This window comes from Oryzias melastigma, linkage group LG2, assembly GCF_002922805.2.
Source record: "Oryzias melastigma strain HK-1 linkage group LG2, ASM292280v2, whole genome shotgun sequence".
NCBI lineage: Eukaryota > Metazoa > Chordata > Actinopteri > Beloniformes > Adrianichthyidae > Oryzias > Oryzias melastigma.
The window spans coordinates 8,270,293-8,285,879 of NC_050513.1; positions in this window are offsets into that span (position 1 = coordinate 8,270,293).

Here is a 15,587-nt window from a genome sequence, read left to right on the forward strand (position 1 = left end):
AGCCGTGTTAGTGTAAAAACACAACCTTGTTTTGTAACTCAAAACACACAGACCAACATTTTGATAGAGGGCCATGTACCTCTAATAATCTCTTCAAGATCAGTAAACTCAACCAGAGTTAATCCAGATGTCAGGCATTTTGGATTCTAAAATTATTATTATTATTTTTTTTATCAATACAGAATAAAAACAAGAATATTGTCTTTATATTTCTTAGCAAAAATGGTACATCATTCAATATTATTAAAAGAAAGTTTAATTTATTGAATTAAATTGAGTCAAAGAGTTTTTGCTTTTTTATATTGTGAAAACAAGGTTAAAAACAAGGCAAAATCTGCAGCTAAACTTATTTATTTATTTGTCCTTTTATGCAATTACCGTAATTCCAACGTAATCTGACTTGTAGAAAAGCATCTTTAAGCTGATATACAAAAGTAAAAAAGTGTTGCAATTGTTTAAAGAAATGGCCTCTTTGGCTCGATAAACTAAACATGACAAGTGGGCTAAAATGAAAAAATATGGACCTCAAAGATGCACACTAAGGGGTTCCATAAAGATTAGTATGAAAGTCAACAAAGTTCATTAGTAACTGTACCAAGACTTTCATTCCAGTTTGGTGGGCCAAAAAGAATTGGCTTGTTAGCCCCACCCACTTCCCAATTTTTGGAAAGACTGGAGTCCGGTTTGGTCATATTTGGCTCATGCTGCTTCCTCAGATCAGTTGAAAGCCGCACCTGCTATCCATCATTCGTTGGTGTGTACAGTGTAACAACCAGCTTGTCCGTACCACTAAGACTGGATAAGGTTCTCCTTTAGGGGCTCTTCCTGTCCTAATGTAACTGCATACAGATGTGAGAGAAAACCCCTGAAATAGTAATTTTATATCTGTCATAACTCATGCTCTGCTGACCATGACGGGCCTCGTGGGTGATGATAAAATCTGTGACATTGTGAAAGGTCACAGCGCGGAATCATTACTGAAACGGCTCCACGTTAGAAGCTACCGAGACCAAAAATAAAGTATGTGTCATGACTAAAATGAAAATCCTCTTTCATAATTAAAAGATTTACATAACTAGGAGGATTACATAAAAAAGGAAATCCTTGCTTGATTAAAACCTCCAAATTCCCTCGCTCTGTCTCTCCTCAGAGGGATCGTCGGTTTTAGGTTTGAGTGGGGCGCGAAATGAGAAAAGAAGGAGAGAAGAACACACGAGAGGCTGCCAACTGCACAGATCAGGTGTGTTTGCAGTCTAGAAATCATTCGGGCGCTGAAGGTGACAACTGTTTGATCAGAGAAAAGCTGACTCGGTGAAGAACTCGATCAAAGATAAATATGTAAAGAAACGTTTGGGGGTCACACTACGTTATTTTTAAATCTTGCTGTTTGTTCCCACATAACGATTAGGCTTCTTTCAATACAAATATTTGTAACGTTTTGTTTAAAAAGAAGCTGTTGACTTCAAATGATTGGATGTCTCCTCTGTTTGGTGAAGGTAAGGTGTGTAGGATTGACAGAAACTGAGTCATGTGATGTTTTGGTCAACATTTGTTGAAGCAGAAACACACAAAAGACTCAAAAGTTGATTCTTTTTTTTTTTCCAACACCATAAATGCAAACATTGTAAAGAGGATCGCTAAAAATCTTGTTGTTTGATACAGCCTACCTGAACTTCATGTTTCTTTAACCCTTTAATACTACCTTAAATATCGCAGCTTTGGCTCCGTTAGGGTTAAACGAGTTAGAAACATGCTAACATTATTATAATCAGTATTACATGTTGGATACAAGCTAGCCAAAAGATTTAACAAAATGCTCGAGTTAGCATATATAGCATGACAAGCTAAGATGATGCTAAGACCATAACCAAGTGTCCAATTAAATGTCAAAACAGTTAGCAATATGCTTCTGTTAGCATAAATACCAAATGCAATCTAGCATGATGCTACTATCGAAGTTATGTGTCAATCAACTAAAAACACAAGGAAATGCTAAATTAACAGCATCCTAATATTAGCAACGTTAGCTTTAATAGCTAGAATGACAATAATGGTAGTGACAAGGTCACTATTGTGTATTGCATATATATGTAGTCCAAGTATAAAATCTGCCTTAATTCCATTCTTAAATTAGCCAAAAGACATAACAACATGCTAAAGTTAGCATGCATACTTAGGCGAGCTAGCATGATGCTATTATCATGGCCAAGTCTCCAATTAGCCAAAAATTTAAATCAATTGTTAGCACAATACCTAGCATATGTTAGGTAACACATTTCAAGGTTATGTGTCAATCAGCTAAATCCAGCAAAGTAATGCCAAAATAAGCTTAATGAGTTAGCAACATTCCACCATTAGCAATGTTGCTGTTGCTAGCTAGCGTGATCTATTATGGCTGGTTTACTAACCTCCATCCGCTCTAGATTCAGCTGATTCACATTGTTCGCGTAAATGGTTGAAGAGTTACGATATGTCAAAGAGTGTGAAAACATCTTGGACATTAAAGAGTGAAGGACCACCCCTTTATTTTTCTTTTTTGTGTGCAATTTTTATAAAAGCAAACCGATTTAAGCTAAATTAAAAAAAATAATTACAATTAGTAAAAAGATACAAACATAATCAATATAAATAAAGTGTAGCATAAAACACATGAGGGGTTTATACAAATATAAACCTTTCAGAAGATCAATAACTCCATGTTGTGACAGTAAAATCTGTCTAACACAAGAGTCTTATCTGTTTGCTCAGCTGTTGGACAGGACAGGTTAAAAAAAAAAAAACTGCAGCATCCACAAGCATCTTTTTAATCCGTCTCATTTCAATTCAGAAGGAGAGTTGACGCGGAAACGCAACTAATGTGATTGAGGGTCCAGTTTGCAGTGCAGCGATGCCCAGAATATCAAATCGCGAAATTGCAACATCTTAATAGCTCCCCTCCTCCCAAACCGCTAAATGAATCTTCACTTTCTGCATATGCAACAGTTGTAAATGAGGAAACGAGGGGCGAGAAGCTGCAGGGAAGTGTCGAGGAAGCTGAAAGGGCTGCATTTGCATTTCTGCAGATTGCAAAATGGTAAACGAAGCAAAAGGTGGAGTGACATTTCAGCGATTTTCAAGCCAAATTAGGATAATTTCATTAAGAAAAAAACTAAAAGAAGCAAGTTGAGGTAATGGAACGGCTTTGAGGCCTTTATTGAATCCCTGCAAGACAAGTTGAAACAGAATCAGGAAAACTCAGATCAGAATATTTGGCAGTTTGAGCCGTCGAAGGGGAAAGAATAAAACAAACCTCCTTTTATTTATATCGAAAGAACTTAGACCTGAAGTCTCCTCAGCTCCAAGCAATAAAAAAGAGTGTCAGAAGAGGCCGACCACATTCATGCTACCTAACCTGGAACGTGGAGAAAGCACCCGGATTTGATTAGGCGCTCTCCAGTCTTTAAAGTCTCCTGGAAATGTCAGCAGAAATCATCAAAGCGTCCCTCCGCTGCATAAAGCCGAGATCAAACGCATTCCCAGCATACTGCGCCTGCAATATGATGTGCTCACGGGCGAAACGTCTACATCTGCACAACATTATTGGTTTTATGGGAGCGCTGTAAGTGGAGCCAGACCCCAAACCAGAGACTTAAGTGACATTTCCCCCTCCCAGCTGCGCCCTCAGACCACCAAGTCTCTGCCGCATTTTTGCAAATATGTCACATGTGCACAGCGTGATGTCGTCACCAGCCTCTCCTCCCATACAGTCAAAAAAAAATCCTCTTTTAAGGGGATTAGCATAAACAAACTCTTCGTTTTAAGGAGGGAGGCTGTTAATGTGAGACACCAGAGAGCTCAGGAAACTGGAGAATTTGAGGCTGTTTGGGACATTTTTCACCACTTTAAGTCGTTAGTGATGCTGGGCCAGAAATGGGTCACAGCACTGAAAACAAGACCTGAAGCATTTCAGGAAAACCACTGAAGGAAAAAAAGCTTCTCATCCCTCGTTGGCCAAATCCAAAAGCGGACCTGAATACGGCGGTGAAAAGACGTCCAGGCTGCCACTTAAAGAGAAGGCTTCTGCTGGCTGAGGATACGGAGGCCCTGAAGGTGCAAGAAATCAAATCTCTCAATGCAAAAATGATTAAAACACACTACATTTTTTATAGAAATATTTTTTAAAAGAAATTAAAATGCAAAAAAAAAACACCACAAGAAAAAAAAAATACAAAGGGACTTTTTAGAAAACAATATTAATTTCAAGATACAAAAAGTCAAATCAACAAATCACTCAATACAAAAAACTAATTAAAGATCATGACATAATTAAAAAAGGAAAAAAAATATTAAAAAAGTTATAAAAACAATCCAGAAATCTAAATGTAGCTCAAAAAACACAATTCACAAAGGAAAAGTTTCAGAAATGAAAATTAATTTCCAGAAATCAAAATTAAGTGCTAAAAAATGGAAAGAAAAAAAAAGAAACCGGAAAAATACTGTTCTATTTTAGTTATGATTGTAATTTTTAGCCAAAGTTAACAATTTCTATCGTGTTCTGGAACATAGTTTCTGCAGAGCGGCAGAAGTTCATTAGAAATTTACCTCTGAGTTGTGGGTGCGAAGTGAGCCCACCCCTATTTCCCATCATCCATCTGTTTACACGCTCTCCTGCTATAGCTTACAGCCCCTCACACCTCCAAACTAACACTACTGATGCAACACAAATGGGGAGCAATGTTGGAGCTATCCAGTCGTACAGATCTGAGCCAGATACAAGTTAGGACGAGGTAACAGATTCAGCAGAATCCAACATGGACTTTTGCAAAAAAAAAAAAAAAAATGGTGACTTAAATGACTTTACTTGATTGGAGTTGGAAGTAAACCCTTTTCTATAGATGATGTCACACTCAATCGGTTCAGTTCTCATATACCAGGGGTCGGCAACCTTTAACAGTAAAAGAGCCATTGGGGCTCATTTTCTACTAATCAAAACCTAGTAGGAGCGCCGTATCTTTAACTTTTACCTTTACTAGATAACAAATTAGTGAAAAATCTAAGTAGATAACAAATTAGCTAAAAATGTTAGCATATATTGCTAAAATATTAGCTAAACTCCAAATAAGCATAAAAAAACTTATTAGAAGCCAAATTAGCCTAAAAAAGCTAGCTTGTTCCTTAATTACTAGCTTTACTCCAAATTAGCCTAAAATTCTTTAGTAAACTAAATTAGTCAAAAATGTTAGCATGTTGCTAAAATAGAAGCTAGATTCTAAATTATTAAAACAAAACTTCAGTGGATAACAAATTAGCTGAAAACATCAGGATGTGGCTAAAATATTGGCTAAACTCTAAATTAGCCTAAAAAACCTGTAGATAAGAGATTAGCCAAAAATGTTAGCATGTTGCTAAAATAAAAGCTTAAATCTAAATTAGCCTAAAAACCCAGTAGATAAGAAATTAGCCAAAAATGTTAGCATGTTGCTGAAATAAAAGCTAAACTCTAAATTAGCCTAAAATCCAAGTAGAAAAGATATTAGCCAAAAATGTTAGCACATTGCTAAAATATTAGCTAAACTCCAAATTAGCATAAAAAAACTCAGAGGTCAAATTAGCCTAAAAAAGGCTAGCTTGTTGCTTAATTACTAGCTTTACTCCAAATTAGCCTAAAATTCCTCAGTAAACTAAATTAGTCAAAAATGTTAGCATGTTGCTAAAATAGAAGCTAGATTCTAAATTATCAAAAAAAAAAAATTCAGTAGATAACAAATTAGCTGAAAACATCAGGATGTGGCTAAACTCCAAATTAGTCAAACATTCCTCAGTAAACTAATTAGTGAAAAGTGTTGCTAAAATAGAAGCTAACCTCTAAATTAGCCTAAAACCCCCAGTAGACAACAAACTAGCAAAAAAACATTAGCATGTAGCTAAAATAGAACTCTATTTTTATTTTTTTTAATTACCATTATTTTATTTTTTTCATCCAGAGAGCCACCATGGAGAGATAAAAGAGTCACATGTGGCTCTGGAGCTGCAGGCTGCAGACCTCTGTCATATACAGTCAATAGATAGTGAGTAAAAATCTGTTTTTAATGAAAAGAGTGAATCTATCTATCTATGTAAATACAGAAAAAAACGTAAACATAAAGAAAATGTAAAATACTTCATAAAAGTTGCTAAGATGATCAACTATCTGGTGTTTGCTGCGTGTTATCAAACACTCAGACAAGCATCAGATTTTTGTTCTGCTCAGACCAAAGAGTGAAAATCGATGCAGGACGTCTGTGATCTGGAGACCCTCGGGCAGGACTGCTCTCAAACAGATTGGGTTCTGTGATGGATATCAAACCATCAACCAGGAAGACCTCGACTCAAAGAGAGAAAGGTTGTTTGAAATGAAACAAAGATGGAGGACAATTAAAAAACGGCTGCGATTGGATGGCTTCAGACATTGCGTTAAACCACGCCCTCCAGACTGGAGACAGAGACTTGTTAGCAGTTCAAACGGCTGCATCTTTGCTGCAGGGGGGTCGCTGGCTAAATCAAATAAAAATGTGCTAGTAGCTCTTTTTGGGTTTTATTTGATAATGCACATCAGTCACTGCATTATAGTGGGATAGTGTCATTTTTTATCATCTTTTTAGCTTAACTTTTACGTCATTTTCACTATGGGTGTAAGAAAAAATCGGTTTGACGATATTTCATTTGGCGATACATGTATCGATTTTAAATGAAGACGATATTTAATTAATTACTTATGAGCAAACATAGTTGCATTGTAGTCATTAAATAAAACACATTTGACCATTTTATTAGCATAAAAATGGATTAATATTCAGGTAAAGTTTTTTTTTAAGTCATAATCTTTAAAAGAATTGAGAAGCATTTTTATGATTCAATCCTGGGATATATCAGGATCGTATTACGATACATATCGTACCAACAGACTTTTGTCAACACACAACTACACTGAAAAAATCGAAACATTAAATCAAATTTTAAAAATGTACATTTAAAATAATTCGTTTCAATCCAATTAAAATTTGGAGTTGATGGTTTGCTCAACTTAAAAATTAAATTTGATTAAAACTAATATTTTTAAATGCAACAAATTACATAACTTTTGTCAATTGATTCAATGTTTCACTTCTTACAGTGTCGTTTTTTACGCGTCCACGTTTTTGTTTGTGTGTGTGTTTTTAAAATTGTTATTGCTATTTTTGATTACTTTTTTAATTTATTCACGTAAAGGACTTTGTCAGGAGTGTTTTTTTATTTTACTGAAAATATGTGATAAAAAAAAAGCAAAGGAAAACCACAAAGATGGATGATAAAATCAAATTTTTGCTACTTATGTTAGTAATAACCATGTTTTTAAGGTTTAAATGTGTCCAAAAACTCGCAGACTGCAGTTTCAAAACTGGTATTTAAAATGTAAAAATTGCTAATTAAAAATTTCTGCCATTTTGCAACAGCGATCAGCAATAACAACCCTATTGAAGTAAAAGACAAAAAAACAACTTCTTGAACTTACTGATATCTTTGTTAGATTCAGGTGGTTTTGTTCAGATAAACATCAATCTTTTAACTTAAACTTAAAGTCCAACTCCAGTCTATAGTTGATCTATTGTAAAAGCGTTCCTAATGGTCTTTTAATTAGGATTGTGTCATTTTTAGCCAAAATCAAAAAACCTGTCGTCTTCTAGGCCATAGTTTCTGCACTACAGTAGTAGAAATTTACTTCTGAGTTGCGGCGGGACCGTTTCAAAATGTATTTTTTCATCTACTCCTGATTCAAAACGACTTGAATAAATAAATACTCAGAAATTTCCATCGCAGTGGGTCTTTAATATGTTTTACACTGTAAAAAATCGGATTTTATTCACATTTATTAAATGTTTCTGTACGATTCTGTTTCTGGATCAAACATATTTCACTTCCAGCTTTTTTTTCTTGGCTCTTCCTTAACAAATAAATATTCTAATAATCCCTCAACATGCGAGCTTTTTCACTCTTTATTAGCCCATGAAACGCTCATAAACCGACTTCCTTGCTGGGACGAGCGACTCCTCATTAAATCTAAGATCCGATCAGGAACAGATTGGCGTTTTTGACCACAAATTAAATCAAAATGTCCTCTTTTTCGTTGTTCTGTCCGCTCAAATGTGTTGGATCTGTGGTCCAAACTCATATCAGTGCGTGAATGTCATGAGGAGTCGAGCTTTAACAGCCTCAACCGAGCGCCTCCTTCCTTCCTTCCACCTGCTCCGCCCTTCACCCGCACCACCTCACAGCAGGCCGCTCCGTCCTCCAGGCGTTTCGGCAGATCAAAGACACCCGGGCCTGAACACCCCCCGCCCCATACCTCCATCAAACCTCAAAATCGCACCGACCCAAATGCCCCAGAGTAACCCCCGCTACACCTTTCAACTGTCTGTGAGGAAGACCCCAGAGGGAAAACTTCCCGGCGTTATCTGAGGGAGAAGTTCTGTGTGTGCACACGCCAAAGCAGACACAATCACACCTCCAGCAGAGCGACCTTCCCAGGGGAGGCTGGACAGTCTCTGGGATTAGTTTCTTCATTCCACACCGCCGTAAATACTTTAGTCTAAGAGAGAAATGTTTAACTCTGATTTTAACAATCCCAAATGAAGAACAGAAGAATGAATGTTCTGTTTTTGTATGCATTTAAATATCAAGACATACAATTTTTGTTCACAATGTCATACTATCATCAATTATCTGAGACAAATCAGGAAGAAAAGCCAATTTTTTAAATTGAAATTAAATTTTGGCAAAAACAGTCAAGATCAGCAAAGCCATTAAGTGCAATCCCATAATTCTCTGCAAACTACACAATTCAATTCAAGCAATAATTTATTGTTCACAAGCATTTGATCTGTGAACTCGGTGGCTACTGTAGATAAATTAGTAAAATCCATTTCAGAATAAGTATTTAGAACATTTTTTGGTTCAATGACTCATTTTACAGTTCCATATTATTAAAGGATAGCATGGTTTAAATGACCCAGCTCTTAGTTAGCTTTTTTGTAGTCCAAAATGTCATTTTTAAACCTTTATTTAACCAGGTAAGCTATCAAGAACAAATTCTTATTTACAATAACGACCTGGGCAGAGAAGATCTGCTATTTAGTAATAATTATCTCCAGTGATACTTTTATTTTAACATTACGACAAGGGAGCCTCACTAAGGACTCTCTGTCTGACCGGAGCAGGAGTTTGGTTCACATAGTCAGACCTGTTCCCGGTGCATGTTGGACTCCGGCAGGGCTGTCCCTAATTCCCATACAGAGTAAATGAGGAACCAACTATGAATGAAAGGTTCTGAATCCAGTAGAACCGGATTCAGGAAAGTAAACCTTCTGGTGTGTCTGGTTGGTTTCTAGGTTTCCAGGAAAAAGACAGAAAAACAGGAAGACACTGGAACATAAGTACAAGCTTAACAAGGTAAATCAAATGGCAAAAGGCAGAGAAATGTAAAGAAAATCATAGAAAATCCTTTGAAGAAATTAGTCCCTACCGCAGTGAAAAAAACAAGAATATAATGTAAATTCACTCTATAGAGAGTAAGAATGAAGCAATCAGAGACGACACATACTTTCAAGAAACACAGAGGAAGGGAGTACAGTTACAATCATTCATTACATAGTAAAATTCAGAGGAAATATTCTAAATCTTTTTCCAAAAGCATTCATCATCTCCTGCAGAAACCAACATCCACATGCAGATGTCTGAGGAACCTTTGGAGGAGGTCGTGAAAGACTAGAAATGTTGCAAGACCTTTGTGATCAGGCCATAAAACAACCTCCCTGTACAGCCGGGAGTCAGCCGCACTAATAATTTGCACGTCAACCCGACCGCTTTGATCCATGCGAGAACCAATGACAGGAAAATGTAGCTCGTAATTCACCGCAGAGTAATTTACCAGCCATGTGACGGTGGGGAGGTCGACCCTCTGCAGGAACAGTGTGCTCCTGTCTAATCCTACTGCTTACCAGACTCTCCTGTTAGCTTTACGCTAACTACTGCTATGATTAGTTCAGTCCTAACGGAATTGTTATTCAATTGTAAGAACACAACAAATAATTTTAAAAATTATGAATCCCTTTAAAGTTGTAAATACAAACAATATCTCCACTTGATTTTACCACCTTGTTCCATTTTATGTGTCTTGAATTGGACACATATTAGCGGTTGCCAAAAATGTTGGTACATTCCTAAAGTTAAGACTAAAAAAAGTTCCGTTATGGACACAAACATTTTAGATTAATTAAAATTAAATGATCAATGCAACATACAATATATATAAAGAGCTACATCTGCTACAGCTATAGCAAATGAGTCACACTGCCATCTAGTGTTCAGCTGTTTCACTGCAACAACAAAAAGAACGAAGCATAAAACAAAACCACAGTAAATACCATTACTGTAAAAACTACATAGCATTTTGCTAAATGTAGGCCTGATTCTATTTTAATATACAAACAGTACCTACATTTGTTTGCATTTTGAGTCCAAAATTCTAAAATATATAATAAAAGTCTAAAATAATAGCGGTTGTTGATAAAAAAAAAAAGTCTAATTTTTTTAGATTGAATAAAAATGAACTGATCATTGCTACATCAGCTACAGCTACAGCAAATTAACCACACTGCCATCTAGTGTTCAGTTGTGTTCACTGCAACAAATAGAACAGAGCACCATACAAAAACACTACTTTAGAACTCTACTTTAAAAAAAAGTAATGAGCTGTAGTCAATACTTCATCAAAAAAGTAATTAATTAGTAACTAATTTGCTCTAAAGTACCTAGATATGAGTAAAAGTAATTAATTTTGTACTATAAAAAATATGCTGTTTGCAGTCTTCACAAATTCATTGAAATTAGTGAAAAATACATGTTCTTATTTTATAAAGTAAGTATTTTGTTCACATAAAAGTAAACATTGAAAAACACAAAGTGTGTTTCACTCTGTCGTCTAGTCTAAATTAATTAAATTTACAATCTCTGACATCTGTCTGGTTCTTATTTATTTATATCCAGTTAGTTTCGCCGTGATGTTAAAGATTTTCAGCTTTAAACTCTAAGATTTTAATTTTTTACAACACTTTGATCCACCGAAGTGTGAAAGTGTGGAGCAAAATCTGGACCATATTTGAAACCCAAATAAAACAAAATAAAAAGTTCACGCTTCACATTTTTGTTTTTAAGTTTCAAAACTCAAAATTTCACTTTCAAAACTTTTTTCCACCTTTAACTTTTTTTCTTAGTCAGAAAATTTCAGTTTTTAAACTTTTGGTATGTGAGGGCGGGGCTAAATTGAAGGACCAATCAAAATTAATAAGGGTGGTAACCTAGGTCCTGGTGCATTTACTGACTCTGGGAACTTGGAAAATTACGATCAGAAAATGTCTGTTCGATCTTGTGTTGTCCCAAGATGAGCGTAAAAATCAGAGTTTTGTCGTGTTCCAAGGGCCATTTTGTTGTGTCAAATATGGGCATCGAAAACGCTGTTATGCTTAGAATTGACGCTTTTTTTTTTACAGTTATAAAAACCATAAACTTTAACTTCAAAGAAATTTAAATTATAATTTTAAAACCCTTTTTAACCTGGGAAATAAATGTAGAAAATTTATGATTTTTTTTCTAATTTTTTTTTACTTCCAGCCTTATTTGTAGTAATCAGCTCATATCATCTTTTGATTAATTTAAGCTTTTCAATGAGGTTGATAATAATTAATCACAACAAGAATGAGTACATCATAAATGGAGTAACATAAACAGAAATTAACAGAATATATTACTGTGAGCTTAAAGCCGAAACTCTTATTTGCACTTGTTTCACTTCAAGCTGTGAGATATAACAGCTAATAACGGCTAATCTGTGCCGTTATGTATATCTTATTTTCATGAACTTGCTTCCAATGATTTAAAAATAAACTATGTGGAGTACTAGGTCAACATTTGGGCTGTCAAACACAGGAAGTGCAACATAATGAGTCCAAATGTGTCGTCTGTTAGCAGTTGTAAACATGGAGTTGCAGTGATAGCAGTAACTGCCCCGCAGAGGATCGGAAACTTTCAGCACTTTCATGTAGGTCTGCTGGAACTCATATGTGGGCCAGAGCCATGCCCTGGTTCTTGCTATTTTTAGCCAGAAAAAAGGATATCAAGGCCCTTTTTTTTAATAGCTTTTTTGTATAAAAGAGAATCTCTTTTAATATTAAACATCATTAATTTTCTTCACAGGAAATCCCAAGTATAGAAAATACTCTTTAAGTTCTGGATCTGTCATTATATATAAATAAAGTTTGAAGATTTGAAGCAAAATCAGGCTTCCCACGGAGCTTTACTATCATGTCAAACAGTAAAATCAGTCGGTAATTATTAAAATGTAAGCGCCTTCCGCGGACGTTAATATTGCATTATCTCTCCTTTGTCGGTTTGAGATCTGACGGCAGATTTCCGTGTTGTCATTGAAGTCCCCGCCGCACATGTGCAGCCTTTCATTTATCACCGCTGCCATCTCAAAGGCCTGACAAGGCCGTCTCCCCGCCGTCGTCCTCATCTGCACATCACACAGATTGCGTCGCGGCGCTAATCAAACGAGCTGCGGTGGGTCCTGCGTGTGAGAGGAGCCACATCCGCCAACAAGCAGCCGCACGTTTCCAAGGATCAGGAAGAGATTTAGATGGTTTGGGTTCCAGATGAGGTGAAATGCTAGAGAAAAAAATGTTTCCTACTTAAGTGTATTAATAAAAAGACAATTTATATCATTACTAATCCAATAATGTATGTTTTGATCGTCCTTTAAGATTCAAATGTGTCTCCAGTAGGGATAGAAATCACCTCACGATACAATACAATACACGATACATGGCTCATGATATCGATGATATCGTGATACTGCGATATTTAGTAAAAATCATCTCTAATAACTCACATTATATAGAAGAACCCATATTTTTAGGAAAATATTTCCCCATTTCTTTTTTTTAGCTTGAACATAATCAAAATAAACAACTTGTGTCTTATTTTGTGTAAAAAATAATAGACACTTTTGTGCAAATCAGTAATACTATGTCTTTTATAAGCATTAAAACCAATTGAACTTTAAACAGATAAAAGATTGATTCTTGGTGAGAACTCATCGAGAACCAACTGCATGACTAAATATCGCGATATGTCGCAATATCGATATTTTGGCACACCCCTAGTCTCCAGATGTTTTTATTCCAACTTTTAGCTTTAGTGATACAGTTACTACTGTAAAGTAGTAATTAAGTAATCTTGGAGCAAGACAAACTCAGCTAAAACTAGTGAAAGATACTAGACCCGGGGTATCAAACTCAGTCGCACAAGGGGGCAAATCCAAAACACACCTTAGGTCGCGGGTCGAAGAGGATATTGAACACACTAAAACTACTTTTTTATAACATTAAAAATGTAACTTTTTAACGAGAACCAAACCTCGGGACGTAGCCGGTACTGGTACCCTAACCTGGTCTGCGCCTGGTAACGTGCCCGGAACCAGTACTGATCCGTATCCGGTACCAACTGTCAGGTATCAAGTGTCCGGTACCAGGTCATGGTTAGGGTTCGGATGCCGGTGCAGTCCATGACCCTGTACCGATTTCTGGCCTCGAGGTTAAGGAGCTTTGATTTAATTGGTTGTCAAACAACGATGAGTTGGGGACACCTGAAACCTAATTTTTTGATGGGGAGGGCTTCCTAACCATGTGATAGGGTCAATATGTGATGACTAGGGAGTGAGAATGTGTTGCAATAAGTTACCAGCGCAAGATACAAAGTCAAGGCCCGGGGGGCCGGATCCTTGATTTTGACACGTGTACTAGAGGATGCTAGTCCATAAAGGCTAAAAGTACGTAGTAGCCTAAACCGTGTATCTTTATTGTCATTGCAACAAGTACAAGTACGAACACACTGGAAAATGTAAAAATATTTTAAAAATATTACTTTTTATCCAATTAAATTTTTGAGTAGAGTAAACCATTAATTCAAATTTTCAATTTGATGAACACTAACAATTTTAAATGTAACTAATTTAAGAACTTTTGTTAATTGATCCAATATACCTATATGTACCTTAGATGGAAAAAAATGGGGAAGAAAGGGAGATTTGGCAAAAAAATATATATATATCTGCACTAAGCTCACATTGGGAGCAGCATGTAGGTGAAGAAAAAAACAGAACCCCACCAATACTGAAAAAGCACATTAACAAGGTACCCAAGATGTGAGATGAGGGGTGGCAGGGTGTCCCTGATTCACTGCCTCAAGCAGCTGCTGCCTCAACACCATTGCCAGCTTCCAGAACCGTACAGGAGACGGTCAGTTTAAGGTAAAACTTAAGTCGAGAAAACCGAGAAACCAACATCAGATTGTATTTTCATCAACTTGAGTGGGGAATTTCTTAGTAGCTCCAAGGGCATCACACCTCCAGCTAGGGAATGTGCGATTAGATAGTGACTCTTGGCTCTACCAGACTTATTTTCTGTCTACCAGCTATCCGTCCTTGAGTGGTCTGACTTAGTTTATAGCCCAAAAACCCGAATATTTTGAAGCAGTTTTCTTTCTTCAAGGTGTAAAAGTTCAAAGGCCGCAAGAGCTCTGCCCCATTGGGCAAGAGAAGTGAAAAGCTTTTTCTCTCAGTTGTGTCTTTCCACCTTAAAAATTCCAGGTAAATCAAAAATACTCTGATCACTATCGTCAAAAATTGGATTATCAATGATTCAAATAGGAATACATCTTCGATATCCCCTAAGAAAGCTGGGATGTACACATAGACCTCGTCTTCTTTCATGGATCGTTGGTGTATCTGACCCCACAAGTACCATCTGAGCTGGAAGGATTACTCCTCTATTCCTTATTGTGGAAATAACTTGGTTGAACCAATTGAAAGACTAAGGCTTATAAAATAAATTTTAGCGTGAAAATGCAGACAGAGTGTTAAAAAGGGAAAATAACCAGGTAACCAAACCCTAAACCAGCTTTTTTTGGCTTTTCACCCCTATAAATGGGACTTTAAAAGTGCTTTCTGTTGGTCAATGCACATTTTTGATAAATTAAATTACTGCAGCTCCAGTAATGATAACAATCCAGCCCCTAAGCCCAACCCCTCATTTCAGCTGTGGGTGGAGTCAGCCTCCAACTTCCCTGTTTGGTGACCCTTTAAGGACCAAAAACTACATCAGACTCCGGCTAGAGCAGGGGTCTGCAACCTGAGGCTCCAGAGCTATGAACGGCCCTTTTACCCAACCATAGTGGCTCATTAGTTGAAGAAAAATAAAATAATAGTATTTTTAAAAGTACTAAATTAGCATTGATTTAATTTAGATTAGCTAAGCTTGTACATTTATGGCTGAGGTCCTCTAGAATTGAGTTTTTTACATCCCACTTGACATCACATGTCTTTTTTTTTCTCAACACTTTGCTCAGAATACATAGATTTTAAGAAAAAGTCACAGAAGACCTAAGGTGTAACAAGAGAAAAGGTCATTTTTGTCTTGAGTTGTTTGAAATTTTTCATAGGAGTGCATTAGCTCCACTGGGGGCGATCCTGTTCGGCA